Raw genomic sequence first — 8,635 nt, forward strand, 5'->3', positions numbered from 1 at the left:
GCATCACGGACTTGATGGACGTGAGTCTGAGTGAACTCCGGGAGTTGGTGATGGACAGGGAGGCCTGGCATGCTGCAGTTCATGGGGTTGCAAAGAGTCTGACATGACTGTGTGACTGAAGTGAACTGAACTGTATGAGACAGACTCTCATGAGATTTGGAAGGTGGTAGAGAAGAAGTTGGATTTCCCGGTGGCTCAGCAGTAAAGAATCTGCTGTAATGCAGGAGATGGAAGAGATGCAGTTTTGGTCCTTGGGTTGGGAAGATCCCCTGGAGAAGGAGATGACAATTTACCCCAGTATTCTTGCCTGGCAAATCCCAAGGACAGAGGAGCCTGGTGAGCTACAGTCCATGGGGTCACAAAGAGTTGGGCATGACTTAGTGACTAAACAACTACAGCAAGAGAACATATTATTCTCCAGGAATGCTTGCCAAGAGCCTGGTGAGTGCACAGCAGGAGATCACAGTCCCAGGTACGTTCGTGAGGTTCATCCACTTTGGTACCACTGGCTACTGGCATTGGTGACAGTAACTTCACTGACCTTTGCCCCCTCAGCTCTTCCAACAGTGTGTAAGCTTCAAACTTTTGCATCAACATACTTTCTCATTGGAATTATTAGAGAAGCTTCTGTCTTCTCTTTCCAATCCTGATATATATGTGGTCTTATTTATTTATTTATTTTTTTGGCCAAGGAAATATATTATTTTCACTACCAGCAGAGAAAATTGCACTATTTTAGGTGATAATTGCATATACACAGAATGATTTTTTCTTGAAATACTCTCATTTTAACAACTGCCATAAAAACAAAGCTATTCCATCAAAGAGAAGCTGATAAAAGTCTTTTTCTTTCTCTCTCTTTTTTGTTAAACCTCTTCAGTTTGTGACTTTTACCAACTCCAGCTGATTCAAAATGTATCCACAATGTCTAAACAGTAGGATAAGTAAGAATACAATTGAATTTAAAATAGTGTCTCTTTTACCTTAACCTATGTATTTTCTGTTCAAAAAGAAGAGAGAGGGTTCACTTGACTGTGTTATTTATGTGATTTTCTGCCACAAGTTGCAGAGTATTTCTGCCTAGTATTCCAGGAAACATCTTCTGATAATAAGTCTAGAATTCCCTATCAAGTATAAACTTCTTGTTACGATTTCACGCTGACAGTAGACTTTTTCACCCATCAGATGCCAATGTCTGTTGTTGTCTATTGCTGCTGTTTGTTTGTGGGAGAAATTTGAAATGTCCATATTTTTTTTTGAGAGAAGATGGCAACATAATTAGGCATCATTATTACTCCAGACTCATTTCCATGTTTTGAGATACCATGGATAGGATCAATGATGATCATTAAGGAAAAAGGGTTGAAGCAGACAAGATCTGAAGAGAATGCGATCATCAGAGTGTGCAGATGGATAGAAATGGAGAAAACGCCCCATTAGCAGCTCAGCAATTAAAGCAATTTCTCTTAAGAGCAGATGTGCAGTGTTCTTTATGGAATATGGTATATGTTTGAAAGGACATGTGAGGAAACAGAGTTGAGTGTCCCTACCATTTTGTAAGTCCATGGGATAATGAAATGATTACTTGGGAAAATAGATTTTGGGATTTTCTTTTTGTTCAAAGAGGGTCTTAATTTCCAATCCTTTCTTGCAGTGCCCTTAGATTGTTTCTTGGCTCGCTCACTAACATTAGAATAAGCTGTCATCTAAGGCCTTTTCTCACCTTAACATAGAAAGAACATTAGAAGCGTGACCTTGCTAAAGTGGTAGATCAAATTGTAATGAAGGGGATCACAGGAAAAGTCTTGCTCATAACCAAAAACTCTGTTCAACTTTTTATTTCCAAACTCTTTGAAAACACCAACTTAAAATGTTGGGTTCTTGGCCTTTCCAAATTGCTGTGTCCTGGGGTGAAGCAAGAAATTTCCCTGCTGTCTGTCATGGTACCCTCCATAGTAATCACCTGTCATGTAAGTTACCACCATTTGTTATGAATCCTCATTATTACTTCTCTTCAGGTGGCTAAACAGAACCATTATCGTGGCTCCATATCTGGCTGGCCTCTATTCCAATTTAATGCTACTGTTGGTCTGGGTTTTAAACAGCCTTGTTTTTAATTTCCGAAGGTGATCCATTTGAAGAGGAAAACTGTTACTGATGTGCAAATTATGTACTGTATTTCACTCTGCGTTATTCATTTTCATCATTCAGCTCATGTTGCATTTCTTGGCAGAGAGCACAGGATTTTGAAAAAATACATTCCTAGTGCCCTGGGTGTCATTTAAAGCAAAGTGATTTTTCACCAGTCTGATGTCCTTAGGGTTCATCTCATTTCTGTCAGATTTGGGGCCTGTTGACCTAGGTGGATTTGCATAGCTAATAATAAGTCTAAAGTAAAAAACCAAAAAACCAAAATCACATCTTTTCCAAGTGAGTAGCAAAAGGTAAGAAACTGATTTAGGGGTGATGTTGAGGGCAAACGTTCAGCTGTATTATCAGTTCCTTTCACTTATAATAAATGATTAATATCTGGAGTCATTGATTGCTTTATGTTAGATATAAAATAGCTAAGTGAAAATCTTAGGTGTGAGACTGTTCCATTGGGAGCAGCTTTCCTTCCTTGTGGGTAAAGGCAATTCTTCAGTCAATCAGATTTGTGCAAATGGTCAAGCTTTTTGTTGTGCATTTCCATGATTAATTCCCAACTTCTCATTTTTGTGAAAATATCTATAAGATATATTTCTGTTATAGAAGTGCTACAGATCTCTTTCTTGAAAAAATCTCGCCAACACTAATTAAAGTTCAGAAGAATTGATGATGTACTTTTTTTTTGTAGCCAAATTTCTATCCTGATGATTATTTCAGGACTGCCATAGTTTTGAATCATCTCACTTCCTGTAGCTCCTTTTGATTTTTCAGCTTCAGGGCAGAAATGATCAATTTGCCCTTTTTGAGGGCTCATGTCTCCCTCAAGGTCACCTTAAAACACCTTTGTCTTTCACATTAATCATGGCATATTTGCCTCTGTTCTGGGATTACTTTGCTCCTTTTTCTGTGAATAAGTATCATCTCTCATCTCTCAAATTATTGCAGAAATTCTGCCTAGCTTGTTATTTCATCTGTTTGTCAAAAGGAATGTATCTATATGGAAAGTGTTATACAGTGGCAGGTTTTGCACAGAAGTTCAAATTTAAGATAATGAGAGAACATAAACATTTCATTGAAAATAATCAGCCTTACATGCAAAATGTATATGCCTATGGAAGGTGATTTCAGCTGTTTAACAAAAGTATATTTGGTCTGTATTTTGAACCTGGCCTTGGGCTGAGTGCTGAGTAGCAAAGATGAGCAAGGCACCAGTTCTGCTATCAAGATCTGTAATGAAGGGAGAGATGTACTGGAATGGAAGCTCCCTGCAGTGTGACAATTCTGTATAGCAGTGCTTGTACCAGGTATTTTACAAGAGAAGAGAGGCTGCTCTTTCCTGATCTTCTTTAATGGGATGGGAGGAGGGGGTTGAGACTTTTATACTTAAATCTGGATGAACATCTGAGTGTCCAAGGTCACATAGCTGCAATAACTTGACTCAACCTAAGAGTTAGATGACCTATATATATTCTATTTGCCTTTAATAACTGTGAGGCATGTGGCCATCTCATTTTGAAAAATGACATTCTGCTTAGAAACTTCATTTTCTTAAATAAATTTATATGCTCCTTTCTATAGATTAATCAGGAAGGAACATTAATTTCATGTACTTTTGAAGACAAAAAATGATGGGCTTTGAGAAATGTGGAAAGGTCAAGAAATGAGAGCGTCAAGGAGGCATTTTGTTGTTTACTGTGTAAGGAGTATTGACATCACTTCTTTTTTTCTAAATGATAACGAGGATAGAACAGAGTCTATATTTTATCCTTTTCTGATAGTGGGCTTAGTTGGGCAGCTGAGAAAGGAAATAAAAGAGAGAGGCTGAAAAGCCCAAATAGAACTTTATCTACTTCACAATGTTGAAAAAGCCCAACCCTGTACCATAAATGTAAATTACTTGGACTTCATCCATTGTTGAGTGAAAAATGGTTTGCATGTGTAATGTGATCCCATTTACATGAAACTGTGGAAATAGTTTATAAAATCTCATTCTTACCTGTGACATAAAATACACATATCATATGGTCCATAAAGAGATGCCTGGAAGGTGGTTCTCCAAAATATCACAATGATTATTTTGTGTTCAGATTTGAAAACTTTTACTCTTTTACTGTTTTCTATTATACTGTTTTGTTTTTTTAACTTTCAAATGTTTGTTCATAAAATGCACCACTATAAACCAGACATCGTGCTATGCTCTGAATATTCAATATAAAGCAAGTGTTTTTAATATTTCCCTTATGAATACATATTATTTTTGATAACTGAGAGTAACAATGTAGTCATAAAATGGAAACATTGAGCAATAACGACTTTTTAAACTCAGAGATTCAATATAACTTAGGGATATTTGACAAAAACATATTTAAGAGGCATCAGTCTATCAGATGTATTAGTATAGTCTAACACTGTAAGGGTAGAAGGCAATGGCACCCCACTCCAGTACTCTTGCCTGGAAAATCCCATGGACAGAGGAGCCTGGTGGGCTGCAGTCCATGGGGTCGCTAAGAGTCAGACACGACTGAGAGACTTCACTTTCCCTTCTCACTTTCATGCATTGGAGAAGGAAATGGCAACCCACTCCAGTGTTCTTGCCTGGAGAATCCCAGGGATGGGGGAGCCTTGTGGGCTGCTGTCTATGGGGTCGCAGAGTCCGACACGACTGAAGTGACTTAGCAGCAGCAGCAGCAGCAGCAGCAGCAGCAACACTGTAAGGATCCTGAACCTGAAGAAATTAGAGTGAGTTTTTAGCATCATAATATGCTCTTCTCCAAGAATATTTAACCTTTTTGTTTAGATTGGGGATTTCTTCTATGGTAAACTATATTTCCATCTCCTTGCAGATTAATTTTTTTTTAAGTTTTAGCTTTGCACTTTAGTTGGAAATGAGAGGTAAGTGACCTTGATAAATAGAGATGGGCTGGAGAAAGTTTGTAGAGATGACAAATCTTATAAAGTAATTTATAAGGTTATTCAAGCGATACATAAAAGCCAGGGGAAGCTTGATTTACATCGTTACAAGAGGGCAGATAACAGAAAGATTAAATTAAAAGACTGGCCATACACAACATGTCTGAAAGTGAATAGCATGTTAGAATATTTCCCCGGGGAAGATGTTTAGCCTTCAGTACTAAGACTATATGCAAAGTAGATGCTTCCTTTATGAAACAAATCCTTTAAGATATACCTTAAAACAAAAATGTAGTTACATTTTGTGGCAAAGTGTGTGTGCGTGTGTAACAGTTAAAATAATCAAAATTTATATCCTAGAACTTTAAAATTCAAGGAGTTTTTTCTCTTTTTTTAAGTTTTGGAAATACAAACTTTGTTTATTTCAAATGTTTGGAGAGTATAAATATCATTAATAACAAACTTATTAATGATATAACAAATGTAACATTATAAAATGATAATGTGTGAGTGAGATAAAAAAAGCACAGGCAATAACCAATCATAAAGAAATTTGAGCTCAGAATCTAAGAAAACAGTTATGTAGCTAATCCTTCAGTCTAAATTTTTGAATTAGTCGAGTACAGTTGCTTTCCAATGTTGTGTTAGCTTCTTGCTGTATAGCAAAGTGAGTCAGTCGTACATATACATATTGTTGTGAAAGTGCTAGTGGCTTAGTACCTGACTCTGTGAACCCATGGACTATAGCCCACCCGGCTCCTCTGTCCGTGGAATTCTCCAGACAAGAATACTGGAGTGGGCTGCCATTTCCTTTTCCAGGGGATCTTCCCGACCCTTTTTAAGGTTTCCTTCGCATTTAGATCACTACAGATCATTGAGTAGAGTTTCCTGTGCTATACTGTAAGTCCTCATTTACTATCTATTTTATACATAGTAGTGTATATATGTTAGTGCCAATCTCCCAATTTATCCCACCCTCCTCCCTTGCTCCCTTGGTAATCATAGTTTTTTCTCTACATCTGTAACTCTATTTCTGCTTTTTTTAAATTTTATTTTATTTTTAAACTTTACATAATTGTATTAGTTTTGCCAAATATCAAAATGAATCCACCACAGGTATACATGTGTTCCCCATCCTGAACCCTCCTCCCTTCTCCCTCCCAATACCTGAATAAGTTCATCTCTACCATTTTTCTAGATTCCATACATAAGTGATATTATGTGGCATTTGTTTTTCTCTTTCTGACTTACTTCACTCTGTATGACATTCTCCAGATCCATCCATATCTCTACAAATGTCACTATTTCGTTACTTTATATGGCTGAGTCATATTCCATCGCATGTGTGTACCACAGCTTTATCCATTACTCTGTTGATGGACATTTAGGTTGCTTCTATGTCCTGGCTACTATAAATAGTGCTGCAATGACATAAATCATAGCAAGACCTTTTTTGACCTACCTGCTAGACTAATGAGAATAAAAACTAAAATAAACAAATGGAAACTAATGAAACTTATGATCATTTGCATATCAAAGAAAATCATAGATAAAACAAAAAGACAACCCTAAGAATGGGAGAATAGTTGCAAATGAAGCAACTGATAAAGGATTAATCTCCTAAGTATACAAACAGCTCATGCAGCTCAATATAGAAAGCCAAAACCAACCAACCAAACAACCCAATCCAAAGAATGGTAGGAATTAATCTCAAAAAGATATAAGCAGGTCATGCAGCTCAATTCCAAAAAAATAAACGATGCAATCAAAAAATGGGACAAAGAACTAAACATACATTTCTCCAAAGAAGACATACAGATGGCTAACAAACACACGAAAAGATGCTCAACATCACTCATTACCAGAGAAATGCAAATCAAAACCACAATGAGGTACCATCTCATGCCAGTCAGAATGGCTGCTACCAAAAAGTCTACAAACAATAAAGGAGAGGGTGTGGAGAAAAGGGAACCCTGTTACACTGTTGGTGGGATGCAAACTAGTACAGCCACTATGGAGAACAGTGTGGCGATTCCTTAAAAAGCTGGAAATAGAACTGCTACACGGCCCAGCAATCCCACTGCTGGGCATACACACGGAGGAAACCAGAATTGAAAGAGACACATGTACCCCAAAGTTCATCACAGCACTGTTTACAATAGCCAGGACATGGAAGCAACCTAGATGTCCATCGGCAGACAAATGGATAAGGAAGCTGTGGTACATATACACAATGGAATATTACCCAGCCATTAGAAAGAATGCATTTGAATCAGTTCTAATGAGGTGGATGAAACTGGAACCTATCATACAGAGTGAAGTAAGTCAGAAAGAAAACCACCAATACAGCATACTAACGCATATATATGGAATTTAGAAAGATGGTGATGATGACCCTGTATGTGAGACAGCAAAAGAGACACAGATATACAGAACAGTCTTTCGGACTCTGTGGGAGAAGGTGAGGGTGGAATGACTTGAGAGAATAGCATTGAAACATGTATATTACCATATGTGAACTAGATCACCAGTCCAGGTTCGATGAATGAGACAGGGCATTCAGGGCTGGTGCACTGGGATGACCCTGAGGGACGGGATGGGGAGGGAGGTGGGAAGGGGGGTTCAAGATGGGGGACACAAGTAAAACCCATGGCTGATTCATGTCAATGTATAGCAAAAACCACTACAATATTGTAAAGTAATTAGCCTCCAATTAAGATAAATAAATTAACTTTAAAAAAACGGTCAGATCAGATTAGATCAGATCACTCGCTCAATCGTGTCCGAGTTTTTGTGACCCTATGAATCGCAGCACGCCAGGCCTCCCCGTCTATCACCAACTCCCGGAGTTCACCCAGACTCACGTCCGTCGAGTCAGTGATGCCATCCAGCCATCTCATCCTCTGTCGTCCCCTTCTCCTCCTGCCCCCAATCCCTCCCAGCATCAGAGTCTTTTCCAATGAGTCAACTCTTCGCATGAGGTGGCCAAAGTACTGGAGTTTCAGCTTTGGCATCATTCCTTCCAAAGAAATCCCAGGGCTGATCTCCTTCAGAATGGACTGCTTGGATCTCCTTACAGTCCAAGGAACTCTTAACAGTCTTCTCCAACGCCACAGTTCAAAAGCATCAATTCTTCGGTGCTCAGCCTTCTTCACAGTCCAACTCTCACATCCATACATGACCACAGGAAAAACCATAGCCTTTACTAGACGAACCTTTGTTGGCAAAGGTTCTCTGCTTTTGAATATGCTATCTAGGTTGGTCGTAACTTTCTTTCCAAGGAGTAAGCATCTTTTAATTTCATGGCTGCAGTCACCATCTGCACTGATTTTGGAACCCAGAAAAATAAGTCTGACACCGTTTCCACTGTTTCCCCATCTATTTCCCATGATGTGATGGGACTGGATGCCATGATCTTCGTTTTCTGAATGTTGAGCTTTAAGCCAAATTTTTCATTCTCCACTTTCACTTTCATCAAGAGGCTTTTGAGTTCCTCTTCACTTTCTGCCATAAGGGTGGTGTCATCTGCATATCTGAGGTTATTGATATTTCTCTGGGCAACCTTGATTCCAGCTTG

The sequence above is a fragment of the Bison bison genome, unplaced genomic scaffold, assembly GCF_000754665.1.
Source record: "Bison bison bison isolate TAMUID 2011002044 unplaced genomic scaffold, Bison_UMD1.0 scf7180017864128, whole genome shotgun sequence".
Taxonomy (NCBI): Eukaryota; Metazoa; Chordata; class Mammalia; order Artiodactyla; family Bovidae; genus Bison; species Bison bison.